Source organism: Populus alba, chromosome 18, assembly GCF_005239225.2.
Source record: "Populus alba chromosome 18, ASM523922v2, whole genome shotgun sequence".
NCBI classification, from domain to species: domain Eukaryota; kingdom Viridiplantae; phylum Streptophyta; class Magnoliopsida; order Malpighiales; family Salicaceae; genus Populus; species Populus alba.
In genome coordinates, this window is record NC_133301.1 from 5,565,687 (window position 1) to 5,579,249 (window position 13,563).

Consider the following 13,563-nt stretch of genomic DNA (forward strand, 5'->3'; position numbering starts at 1 on the left):
TACATGAGCAGTACAACTTCCCTATATAGGGGTGCATGGTTGTGGGTGGGTTCTGAAATGATCCCATTTAATGGAGCTTCCCAATCCTGACCCTTGACTGGACGACCTGAACATGGTGGCCGGGATCGACATACTTGCATTGCCATTCAGGATGTTGTCCAAGCTAAAAGTGATCCTTGATAAAGCTGGTACACTACTCTGTCCTCACTCTTCTATTATCACTCTTTGCCTAAAGCATGTGCTCGTAATTATTTTTTGTATATATTTTGCATATGCGTGCCAAATGAAGGTTGGATTTCTGAACATACATATACCTAACCTGCTTGTGAGTCAGGATAGTCCCCCAGGCTATAAAGAATGATTTTGACAACTAGGCTTTTGTAACTGGTTTGAAGGATGCAGTGCCTTTATGGTGTTCTGTTCTTCAGGTATTCCCATATACACTTAGCCGGTCTGGGAGGCCTGCTATATTTACAAAAGATCCAGATGCAAATGCTCTAAGAATTCACTCAAGTGGATGGCTGACATATCCAGTCTTCAATAGAGTAGAAACTTGTAATATCACTTAGATGCGAAGTTTAGTATACACAATAACAAAGTTGCAAATGTTGAAAGTGCAGAATCTGCCATTACATTCTCTATCTCTCTGCAGATTACGAAAACTGGGTTTAGAAAAACTACTCTTTTCATAAGGAAAGCAACTATCTATGATTATGCATGTATATTGGTCCTGCTAACGTTCATGACTAAAAATCTAGGTGGCTGCTCATCTTAATTCCTTGGGAATCCCAGTAAGAAAGGACATTGGCCCCCCAAAAAGCAAAGTTTCCTATATTTCCTTTCTTACTTCTATTCATGCAAAACCCTAGTTAATAAACTCGAAGATTCTAACAAAACAAAACAGATTCTTTACTCAAACCTCTCCTGCTCCCCAAGTTAAAAAGAAAGAATTGTTTATGCAAGCTACGTCCACAAGGTTTCATGGTTTTCTTTAGTCGCATAATTTGTATGAAAGAAAAAACTAAACATTTTATAATTATCAAAAACCCAAGTAAGAAAGACAATCATCATTAGATTCATGAATTTCTGATCCAGCATGCCTTTGAACGCAACAATCAATTATCCAAGCAAAGTCTGTAACATGATATATTTACAACAAAACAGGATACAAAAACAAAAGGACCTTATCGTGAAAAGATAATGTACCTGTTTTTGCAGTGCTTATAAATCTGTTTTGTCGATATGAAAATGAGTTTACTTAGAATTTATGGGACAAAATTCAGTAACTGCCTTGATGCTGGTAAGGCGTTACTGTTACTTTTGGCCTACTGTTTTTTCTTTTCATCTCTTTCTTGTTCCCTTTCCTGCTTCTCGTATCTCCCTCTGCTTCTATTTGTGTCTCACGGTCTGCTGTCAGTTTCACCTCTGTCTATCTCATTGTGTGTCTTTGGCAGGGATGGAAAGTATTTACAGGTGAACATTCAGGTTGTTTGGGCGGTGATTTGGAGTATAGAGGGCTAAAATTTGGGAATTTAAAAAGTGTTTGTCTCCTTAAACACATTTAAAAATGCATAAATTTTCTTTATAGGAAAATCTTGAAAACTCTATAAAATAACAAAATATTTAATTTTTCGTTGATATATATATTTAAGACAATTTTAAAAATTTATTCAGTTCAAGTTCCTACTTGATTTTTCTAGATTTAGAATTGTTAATTCCCTGTATAAATTATACTCTAATTCTCAATTTCTAAAACTTATTTATAATCAAGTCACACTTGATTAATCATCTCATTTTAATTTATGATTAATTATTTTTTATGAGTGTAACCATTAGGTTTTAATAATTTGATCAAATATAAATCAAATCCTAAATAAAATAGAATTAATTACACTCTCGTCCTTAATTTTTAAAATTTATTTATAATCAAATTACACTTGATTATAAATCTTATTTTAATTTATGATTAATTATTTTTATGAGTGTAACCCATTAGATTCCCTAATAAGTTGTCCCAATATAAATTCATAATCATAAATAAATATGATTATATAAATTAATTTATTATCAATTCAATAATTGATTGATTTGTATTTAAAGATTAAATATTGATGTCTAGCAAACCTGTCATCACCCCTAAATATTAGAAAAGTTATAAATGACTTGACTTAACCTTTCAGTGATTGGTTCTCTCTAAGATATAATTATTATTCATTCATCAACAATGTTTTCCGATTTAGACATTACAACATGAAGTGTCCTACTTACAAGCAAATCATATTTGTTTTTTCTTTAATATTATATTCATTGATTTTCTGAATAAAATTTGAAACTTTTCAAAATCTCATTTTACATTGCGCAAGGATTTACAATTAATATTATTTAAGAATAAGTGAAATATTTTTCTAGTTCACCAAGGGTGATGAATACTTTCTTGATTACTCAAGTGCCTTCATATAATTATGTTATACCTAATATTTGTCCATTTGTTACTCTTAATTTAGGACAATATATAGTAGGATTAACAACATAACACTTCTATATTAAAATAGCTTAGTGATTTTAAGTCTAAGGATCACTTACACAACCTTATGTGAAACCTTTCTATAGATACAAATGGGTTTCATCTCCATATGGATTTCTCATAGAAGTTAATTTAACTAACATATTAGTTCTAGATATTCCCTCATTGATACTAGAATGGTATGAAAATCCAACAACAAAAAGTCACTAAAAAAGAAGAAGTAAGGTGTTTTTCAATCACTAATTTCTAAGGTATATCACCACTTTAAGAGATATAATGCAAACAACTCATCACTTTAAAGATACAGTTACAAAAATCACACTTTAGAGATACAAAGTTAAAGAAATAAGTCCACCACGCAAATGAGATACAAAACTTGATAGATGCAATTAGCCAAGTCAAAAGACTTTAATTCAAAAATTTCCAAAAGATCCAGTACATGGTTGAATCTAATATATACTGGAATAATATCCTTCCAAGTATAGAACACTTAATAACATAATGAGACACTATAATTGAATTTATAGATTTCTAGACAAGAAACAACAATAACTCATTTTTACTCTAGAAAGTGCAACAAAACACTTAGAAAAGAACTAAAATTAAACTAACTTAACTCTTATGGAAAAATCAAATGCATGCAAGACTAAATAATCTAGAAAAATGACAGTTTGAACTTGAAAACTATGTTAGAATAAGCTTCATTTCCCATACAATAAAGAGATAAAATTTTAGGCTCAAAGTTGACCATAAGTTTATTAGCAAACAAACATTAAAAGGCATCCTATCATATTTGTAATACTAACCCCAAATTCAAGTAACTTTACTAATTTAGGGACAATAGAGGACACTTCTATGTCATGTTACCTCGATGAAAAAGAGGACTTGATCTCAAGTCAAATGTTGAGTCGTCACCATAAAAAAAAAAAGATAAATTAGTCACTTAAAAGTGTTCTAAAATGTTCTAAGTGAACGCGTAACTCAATTTGTATGTATTTTCACAATTAGCTTCAGAACCTTAAAACAGAATTATCAATCCTTATTTAAACTTAGAAAAATTTACCTTGTGTAGAGCCGTTTCTAGTTAAGATGTATCCAAACCAGATCAACCCCTCTTTGAACTCTACATACTTACGGTGGCTTATTAGCTTGAATTTGATAATATTTGATTTTTACCTTTCAATCTTGTACAAACTTATTCATGTAACTTTTTAAGTTGTTTGGCCTTTTCTTCAGCATCACTATTTGAAAATTTACATTTGTTAGAAGAGGAATTAAGTATATGGACTCAGTGGATTCTGACCATACACAACTGAAAAGGACTACAACCTGTACTTTGATGGCAAATAAATGGTTGTAAAGAAAATTCAGCTTATTGGAACACTAGCTCCTTAATCTCGAATATTCTTCTTTCCCGAATGCTTCTCAAAAGACTTTCCAAAACTGTGAGTTGACAACTTTAGTTTGACCATACAAGTAGTTGTGAATGAAAGTTGTACTGAATTGAAGATGAGGTCCAAGCCTTCTCTCCAAAGTGATGCTTAAAAATGACTCATGACTTGGATCCTGATCATAAGTGATTGGTCTTTGGGATGCCATAGAGTTTCAACAATCTCCATTAAAGTATAAAGATCAACAATAATACCACATCAAAGTCTTGTTACAAGGAAAAAACACAACACTTTAGAGAAAATGATCACCCACCACCATATCAAATCCTTATTCCTTGAACTTCTCAGTATAAACCAAGCATAAAATCCATGCTGACTCCTTCCTAATGTGCTTTTGCTACTGGAAGTGGAGTGTATAAACCCAAATTATTAGCTATGTGTGAATTTGACGAATATGACATGTTCTACATCGTTGTATAAAACCTTGTGACATTTGTCTCAATCTTCGACAAAAAAAAAATTAAAATGATCCTAAATATTAACAAGTTTTTTGTCTCTTTCAAAAACTGCCCACCAAGCCCACTGCTATTAGCATTAAAGGTTAATGATTTTTCCTTAAGAATCTTGAGGAATACATAATCGGTTTCCTTTTAAAGAGATAACCTTCCAACATGAATAAAATGCTTGGAAACACCATTTTCACAATCATGCCTTGTGGGAGATCTTTAACAACACTTTCAAAATCCATCACTTTCCACTTGAAAATCAATCAATAATAAATTTCTTCAACTCAAAGCATTATCAATAACATTATATAAATTCCATATTTTGTGTTTCATAAACTTAAAGTTTATATAGCAATTCAACCTATTAAGCATGTCACTGATTAAAGCTTTCTCCTGACTATTAAGAAACTTCAAAGCCTCATGATCATAATTATAGCATCAAAGGTTTTGACACAAAAATAGTCTAAAGCATGAACAAATAACATAGAACTACTTGTCAATAAACGGAACATTTCCTTCTTGAATCGCTTAGTTTCTTACTATAAAAAGCAATAGGTTTGCTATCTTGACTAAGAGCAACACCGATGCTAACATTGAAAGCATCACATTTAACTTCAAAAACCTTTTGAAAATCTAATAGAAAAGAATAGGTGAATTCGTCACCTTTTGCTTCATAACTCAAAACTCTCTCAGCCTCATCAGTCCACTTGAAACTACTTTCTTCAGATTTTATTTTAATACATTTTTTTTCTTTGAAAAACAATTTTCAAAACTTAATAAGTAAAATTAACCATATTAAAATTTTTATTAACATCTAAACTATTTTAGGATCTATTAAATAAAAAAAATTTCTGTTTAAAAAACTCTCTTCATTTAGAAAAATCATTTGCCTAAATATTATTTTAATTAAATCCTATTCCTATTAGAATATTACAAAACTAAAAAAAAATTTAATTAAACATTGTAATTCAATACTAATCCTATTAGGATAAATCAATTTAATTTAGTTTCGAATTTATATAATATAAAATTAGCATTTTATATAAGGAGAGGGTTTAGTTCATAATTCTATCCAATATACTATATTTGTAAGTTATAAGGTGTATGGGTAGAATTGTCCCTAAAACTCTAAAAGTAATATCATAAAATATGCAGGGAACGAATAATAATTTTCCCCTTATTTCCCACAACCAGTAGTGGTACTAGTACCAGCCCAAAACCCTAAAAGTAATATCATAAAATATGCAAGGAAAGAATCATAATTTTTCCCCTTATCGCCCATAACCAGTAGTAGTATTAGTACCGGCTATCGCTGCTCCTACCAGAGTGAGGTGCAACCCTCGCGCTGCCTCCCTTGCAATGTGAGGCTATTACCTCATGTCTGTTGCCACAAGTAATAGCCTTTGTTGTTGCTTTCCCCACTTATGGTGACTTAGCCATCGTTGGTGCTTTTTCCAACCAACATATGGTTTTTTTTTTTTTTTTAATTTCAATGGTGGATTTAGACAAACATGAAAAAATCCAACCAAATTTGACAAGAAACAATAACCAAATAACTTTGGAAAACTATTTTTTCATAAAAAAACTAATTCAAAATTAACACTAATAATAATTAAAAAAATGCAATCAACAACTCTAACAGTTTAACGAAGGCTTCGCTACAACTATTAGGTTTTCCAAAACACATATACTTAGTGGAAACTATACATTTAATTTTTTTTTTATTTCCAAGATCATGTTAGACATAACTAGTGTTGTTTAGGGTTGAAGAATTGTTTATACAAGATTACTTAAAGATCAGATGCTGTTTTGTGGCTTGAATAATTGTTTCAAGGCTGGATTGTTCTAAACTATAAGCCATAAAAGTGTCTGGCTTCTAACAATAATCCACATGACCCACTAGTGAGAAATCTCCCAAATCTTTTTAGGAGTAAGGGATTGTTATGATTTTGAGTGCAAGCTTTTTTATTTTGTGTTTCTTAGATGTTCTATATTAGGGGTGATCATTTTTTGTTCGGTCTAGTTTTTACATATAAAAACAACCAAACCAAAATTTTGTCAAATAAAAAAAATAAAATCAAAACCAATTTCAACCAACCACTTTTGGTTTGATTTGATTTGGTTCAGTTATTTTATATCAAAAACCAAAACTCAACCTGACGGTTTCGGTTATATTCAGTTTGGTATTTATATTAAAAACAAAAAAATATATTGTTTTTTGGGCTTTTTTGAACTTTCTGATGGGTTTTAATTTTGGTTTGGTTCGGTTGTTTCAGTTCGGCTCAATTTTTTAGTTCGATTCAGTTTATTTTTAACTAAATCGGTTTGGTTTAGTTGAGGTTTTTTGGTTTCAGGCTTATGAAACTGAAACTGAACCAAAACCGAATATTTTTTTTAAATATTCTAATCGGTTTAATAGGTTTTTTTCATGGTTTATTTTTTTTTGATTTAATTGGTTTGTTGATTTTTTTTATCACCCCATATTTTATATGTATCGTGTACTACTTTGAAACAAGAGGTATATAATTTTATTTACGAGAAACTTGAAAATCGTATGAAATGACAAAATATCAAGTTTTTCCGTTAAATAATATCACATATATTATTCAGGACTATTTTAGAAATTCATTTCAATCAAGTCTCTACTTGATTTTTTCAGGTTTAGAATTTTAACTCCGTATGTAAATTACAATCTAGTTCTCAATTTCAAATACTATTTACAATCAAGTCACACTTTATTAATCATCTCATTTTAATTTTGACCAATGGTTTTTGATGTGTGACTCATTAGGTTTTCTAATAAGCTAGTCCAATATAAATTATAATCCAAAATAAAATAGTTTAAATAAATTAATTTATTATCAATTTAATAATTGTTTGATTTATATTTGAAGATCAAGTACAATGTCTAGCAACTTGGTCATGATCTCTCAAGTATCAAGAAAATCATAAATTGATTTGACTTAATTTTTTCAGTTATCAGTTTCTCAGTGTAATTATTAACCATTCATCAACAATATTCTAATTTAGGCGCGTGTAGCATGAAGTTATGTCTACTTACGTCAATCATATTTGTTCTTAACACCATACTCATTGATTCTTTGAATAAGATTTGAAATTCTTTACAAATCTCATTCCTCTTGGCACAATGACTTACAATCAATACTATTTAAGAATAGATGAAATATTTTTTCTAATTCGCCAAAATTGGTGAATTCTCTCTTGATGATTTAAATACTTTTATATAGTTTATGTTATATCAAATCTCTACCTATTTTTTACCTTTGATTTAGACAAACGTATATCAAAATTAAAACATAACACTTTGCTCTTTATAGAAGATAACTTAGTGATCTCAAGTTTAAGGATCATTTACATAATTCTCATGTAATCCTTTTCATAGACATGTATGATCTCTCCATATGAAGTTCTTATACTGGTCAGTTCAGTATATATGTCATCTTACAAGCACCTACATATTAGTTCTAGGTATTTTCCATAGGCTTATGAAAACAACTGTTTCATTTATAAAGGAAATAACATAATATGTACTAGTCTCAATATCCAGTCTTAATAGAACATTGACCAGGAATATTTAGGAATAATGCTTTGATGCAATATAAATATCATAATTATAACAAATTTATAGTTTTCTTTGCCATACCATTTTTCTCAAAGACTTTATCTTTACTCTATATTGCAAATATTAGATTAATTAATTAAATATTTGATAATATTAAGATAAATAAGCATTTATTGATAAATTAAATATATTTACATGAACAAAGTCAATGACACATGTAACCAACTAATTGGCTATATGACATATACACTAACAATTCCTTATATTAATTATATTATAATCTCTAATTTTAAAAAATTATTTACAATTAAATTACACTTGATTAATCATCTTATTTTAATTTCTAATTAATAGTTGTATATGTGTGATCTATTAGGTTCCCTAATAAGTTAACTCAAATATAAACTATTAATCTTAAATAAATAGGATTAAATAAATTAATTATTATTAATTTAATAATTGATTGATTTATATTTGAAGATCAAGTACAATGTCTAATAACCTGTCATAACCCTCCAAATATAGAAAAATCATAAGTGGTTTAACTTAACTTTTCAGTGAGAGTTTTCTAGTGTAATTATTACCATCAACAATATTTCAATTTAGACATATAAGCATAAACCACATCTACTTTGTTAGATCATGTTTGTTCTAAACACCATAATAATTGATTCATTAAATAAGATTTTAAAATCATTTTAAATATCATTCCACCTTGCACAAGGGATTTACAATAAATAATACAATTTGAAAACAGACAAATATTTTTTCTAATTTTCCTAGGATGATGGATCCTCTTTTAATTACTCAAACACTTTTATATAATTCATGTTATGCCCAATATATGCCAATTTTAATCCTTGATTAGGACAACATATAGAATGATAAAAGCATAACACTCTCTTTATACAAGATAACTTAATGATTTGAAGTCTAAGAATCACTTACATAACCATAATGCAAGCTTTTCTATAGACACAAGTGATCTCTCCATATGAAATTCTTATGTGGATTAGTTCAGTGTACATGTCATCACACAAGCACTTACATATTATTTCTATGTATCTCTCATATCTTAACTTATGAGAATAACTCTTTTCTTTCATGAAGAAAAGAACATAATATGTAGCAGTGTCAATATCTTTAATTAATGTCCAATCTTGTCTCTTATGTTCATAGATCTTGAAACCAGATCTCTATCTATATCTATCTATAAAGCTGTTAGTCTACAACTTCTTTACTAGAAGGGGATCGTGCTAGGGCATCAGGGAGAAAAACTTCGATAGATCAATCAGACTAGAACTGCTTTTTGAAAAGATTATCTTATACAACGAACTTGCTTAGAATAGAGTATTGACTAGAAACATTTATGAACAATGTTTTGATCCAATAAGAATTTTATAATTATAAAAACTTTATAACTTTATTTGCAAAGCATTTTTGTTCTAAAGACTTTATCTTTACTCCTGATTAATTGATCAAATATTTTCTAAATATTAAAGATAAATAAGTCTTTATTAAAAATTAAATATAATTATATAAACAAAGTTAATGTCATGTGTAACTAACCACTTAACTACAAGGCAATTACACTAACAATCTCGCACTTACACTAAATTTTATCCACTCATGTATTAAATACAATATCGTTTGTCACACGTGTGTGAAAGGTGAGTGGGGGCCAAAGGAGTCACCATCTAATTGTTTAGTTCAAGGTCGCTAAGAAACTCAGGTGTACTGGATTTATCAGAGACTCAATGATAAGGTACTGATTGTGGTTAGGAAAAGTATTAACATCCATAACACACCCTATCTGGGATAAGCTATTTTGTATGGTTTAGAGGTTTATGATTGAGATTTACTCGTATAAATAAATCTGGTGTTAAGAATTTATTATGGACTCGTGTATCCAAATAAATTATTAGGAAAAAGGTTATTTTTAATTTATGTATTATGGTGAAAAATACACCCGATGAAAATTGGTGAATATTTAGAATAACTTTAAAATAATTTTGGTCAACTCTTGATATTTCAAATACCAGCCTTACTTGGAGGTCTAATGTTCTATACCAGAATTGTTAACCATTAATTCTTATTGTTTGTTCTAGTTAGGGTTTTAGATTTATATCTTATTTTATTATATTGGACAATTCTTCTCTTCTGGTTTTTTCTTCTCTTGTTTTTTGGCTTCTTCTTTTCTTACTTCTTAGCTTGTTACTTCATCTTCAAATCTTTTTTTTCTCACATCAACTTTGGTATTTTAGAGCTAGGTTTTTTAATTGTTTTTATAATTAATCAATATCTTAGGGATTGTGAAAGTCCTCAAAATTCAACAAAATTCCTTTTGTTTTACAGCCTAAATCTAAATAAAAAAACCCTTATGCAGCCATGTCACCACACATTGCTAAATCAGCCATTATGTCATATCAGTGGCACATCATTTAGCAATGACACATTAGTGCCATGTTATCACAACTACCATGTCAACGCCGCATTAGCCATCAATGACATGTCAACTTTCTCACCACGTCAGCAGCAGTAACTTCCAATATCTTCCCACTAAGCAATCTAGTTAGTAAATCACTTTACCTTTTGATATGTTGAATTTTATTGTTCTGGTATTACATTTGTTATTCAAATTATCATTAATTCATTGATAGTACTTTCTATGCCTAAAAAAAAAACATTTTTCTACATTACACCCTTATATCTTTGCTCACTTTATATATTGTCATTTAAATTTTGTCATTAGTCTTTTTTTAATTAATTGCTAGCCTTGCCAAAACTAGTGAAAGTTGTGAACTTTTATTTGGTTAATCATTTACAATTAAGGGTCTAGCAATACATAAGATTTTATTGGTGTATTTTGTTCTTGACTAATATCCACATTAAAAAAAGAAATTAGTTTTATTTTTGTTTTTGATTTTCACTTGCAGGAATAATATGTGATCTCAATTTCATTTTTGAATTAATGTTGCATGTATTTATGAATAGTATCCAACTTTAAATTTATAGCTACCATAGATTCGACATTGAATGATATCTTTAAATCAATTATGAACAAAACACCATAAAGATTGGGACAACTAGGTTGGGTGTAGTTAGATATGCCTCGACACAACCTAAATGAATCAAAGATCAGAGAAGGACTATTATTTTTCACACCTATATCAAGTGTGGGGATAAGGGTTGCAAGATGATCATTGATAATAAAAGTTGTATCAATGCAATATCTTCAAATATTATAGCTCACTGGCGTAAAAACATGTTCTTCATCCGAAGTCATATAATGTGTCATAGATTAATAATAACTCCATAATAGTCAATGAGAGATGTTTGTTCCCTATCAAATTCCTAAACTATCATAATGACATTTGGAGTGATGTGATTCCAATGAATGTAGGTCATTGTCATTTTAGGTAGACCATGAATATATAATTTAGACATCACCATTATGGTCCATCAAATTCATGTTCTTTCAATATTAAAGTTAAGAAATCAAACTCATTGGATTACAATAAGAACAAAAAAAGAGAAAAAAAATATGAACGAACAAGGACTTATTACAATGAGTCTAAATGAGTTTTGAGAATGAGGTTAAAGAACAATCTAATATGTTTGGTTTAGATGAAAAGAAATTTCAAGAAACTCTCTAGTAGTTCTACCTAAAGAGTGTAAATATATAGCTAACATAATATGTCCAAAAGATTTTGAAAATGGGGGTTCAAGAAGAGTTAGTGGTGTCTCTTTTTAGTTGTAGAAGTTTATGAAGACTCTCTAGTAGAGTTGCTTGAAGAAGGTAAGTGAAATATTAGAAGAGTTTCAAGATAGTTATCATTCTAAGTTCCTTAATTCTTCAACCTCTATGCTTAACACCCAACTTGTCATAGATTTCAAGAAACATTTCGAGCTTTCTAATTCTTCAATCTCTATGCTTGACATCTAATATGCCATAGTTTGTGAACAACCTCCTAAGCTTTCTAACATTTTGTCCCCTGTGCTTGAAATCCAGCATGTCATAAGTCTTTAACAGTCTCCTAAGCCCTTGGATCCTTACTCTCATTGATAAGAGGATAGGATAACCCCAATTCACTAGGTTGTGTCCAATTTATATCTATTCAAGATTAAAAAAGAGTGCAATCCATTCCATACTCCCCATCCTATAAGGTTTATGGTCACAAACTTAAGATGACAGTAGATTTTCTTCTTTCATCTTCTCACTCTAAATGTTTTATTTAGCGAGTCTTTTGTATGTAGAATTATAATTTGCATGTCAAGATCATAAAGACATATTCAAGCAAGTAACGAACAATACAAATTTCAAGCTAATTTATATAAGTATCATGATGCACTTAATGTTAAAGATTATTTTATGTTACAGATTAGACTTGAACGATGTCCTTTAAAAACCAATCATAAATTACAAGTGAGTAATGTTAGACCATTCAAAGTGTTACTAATGGTTAATCAAATAATTGTGATTAAACTACCACTAAACTTTGATATTAGCTCTACTTTGGACATGAAAAACCTCATTATATTTAAAACACAATAATCTATCCCTAATGATCTTTTAGAAACCTCTACCTGATTATCCTTATATTTTGCACACAAAAAAATATTAATGCTACTTTTGATGCGCAATTTGCTTTTAACAGAGATGGTGAACTTCAATGAATCCCAATATATGAGCTACATGACTAGATTCAAACTATACTTAGATTATTAAAAAGACATCACAACAACTTGATTTTGATCTTTGAAAGCATTATTAAAGTCGCCTTGAACTACACTCGACGAGGTCGGGTTTATCTAACCCCAAGAGAGTTGTTGGGAACACTTGACTCAAGATATTGTTTACGCACTCTTATGATCATAGACGTTGGAGGGTAGCCCAAACTATTGAGAGATTGAGCTTTAGCTTATTTTTGGTTTAATTTATTTGAACTTTTAGTTAAGATTTATTAATTAGGCTTTATATATTGAGCTTAATTTATCATGTGTGGTTATTTTATTTAGCAGACTATAAGCTCAACTGCTTATTCTAGTTAGAGTTTTAATATTTATATCCTACTTTTTAAATGTTAGACAGTTTTTGAATGGATAAATAAAAAAAATATAAAGTTGCAGGCTTTTTTAAACCTCATTCTTTTATTCTTGTGTTTTTTTCTCTTTTTCTTTTTGGCTTCTTCTTTTTCTCTCATTTTAGCTTATTACTTCATCTTCAAATCTCTTTTGTCCCACATCACAAAGTCACATCCATTATCCAGTAGCAAAACAACCTCTAATATAACCTATAAATCAATAAAAAAAAGTCACATAAATCACTCTGAAACAACCCTTATAAAACAACAAACACAACCACCGACAACCTCTCAATTTCAACCCAACCACGATCACCACCAAACCAGCAACATCATCCAATACCCACACCACTAAAACAACAAAACAAAAGGCACTAATAATAAAGACAACCAACAACAAAAAAATACGAACAACAACAATTAATAGCAACTAGGATGACAGCAAAAAATACACCAGCAACATCTAATAGAAAGT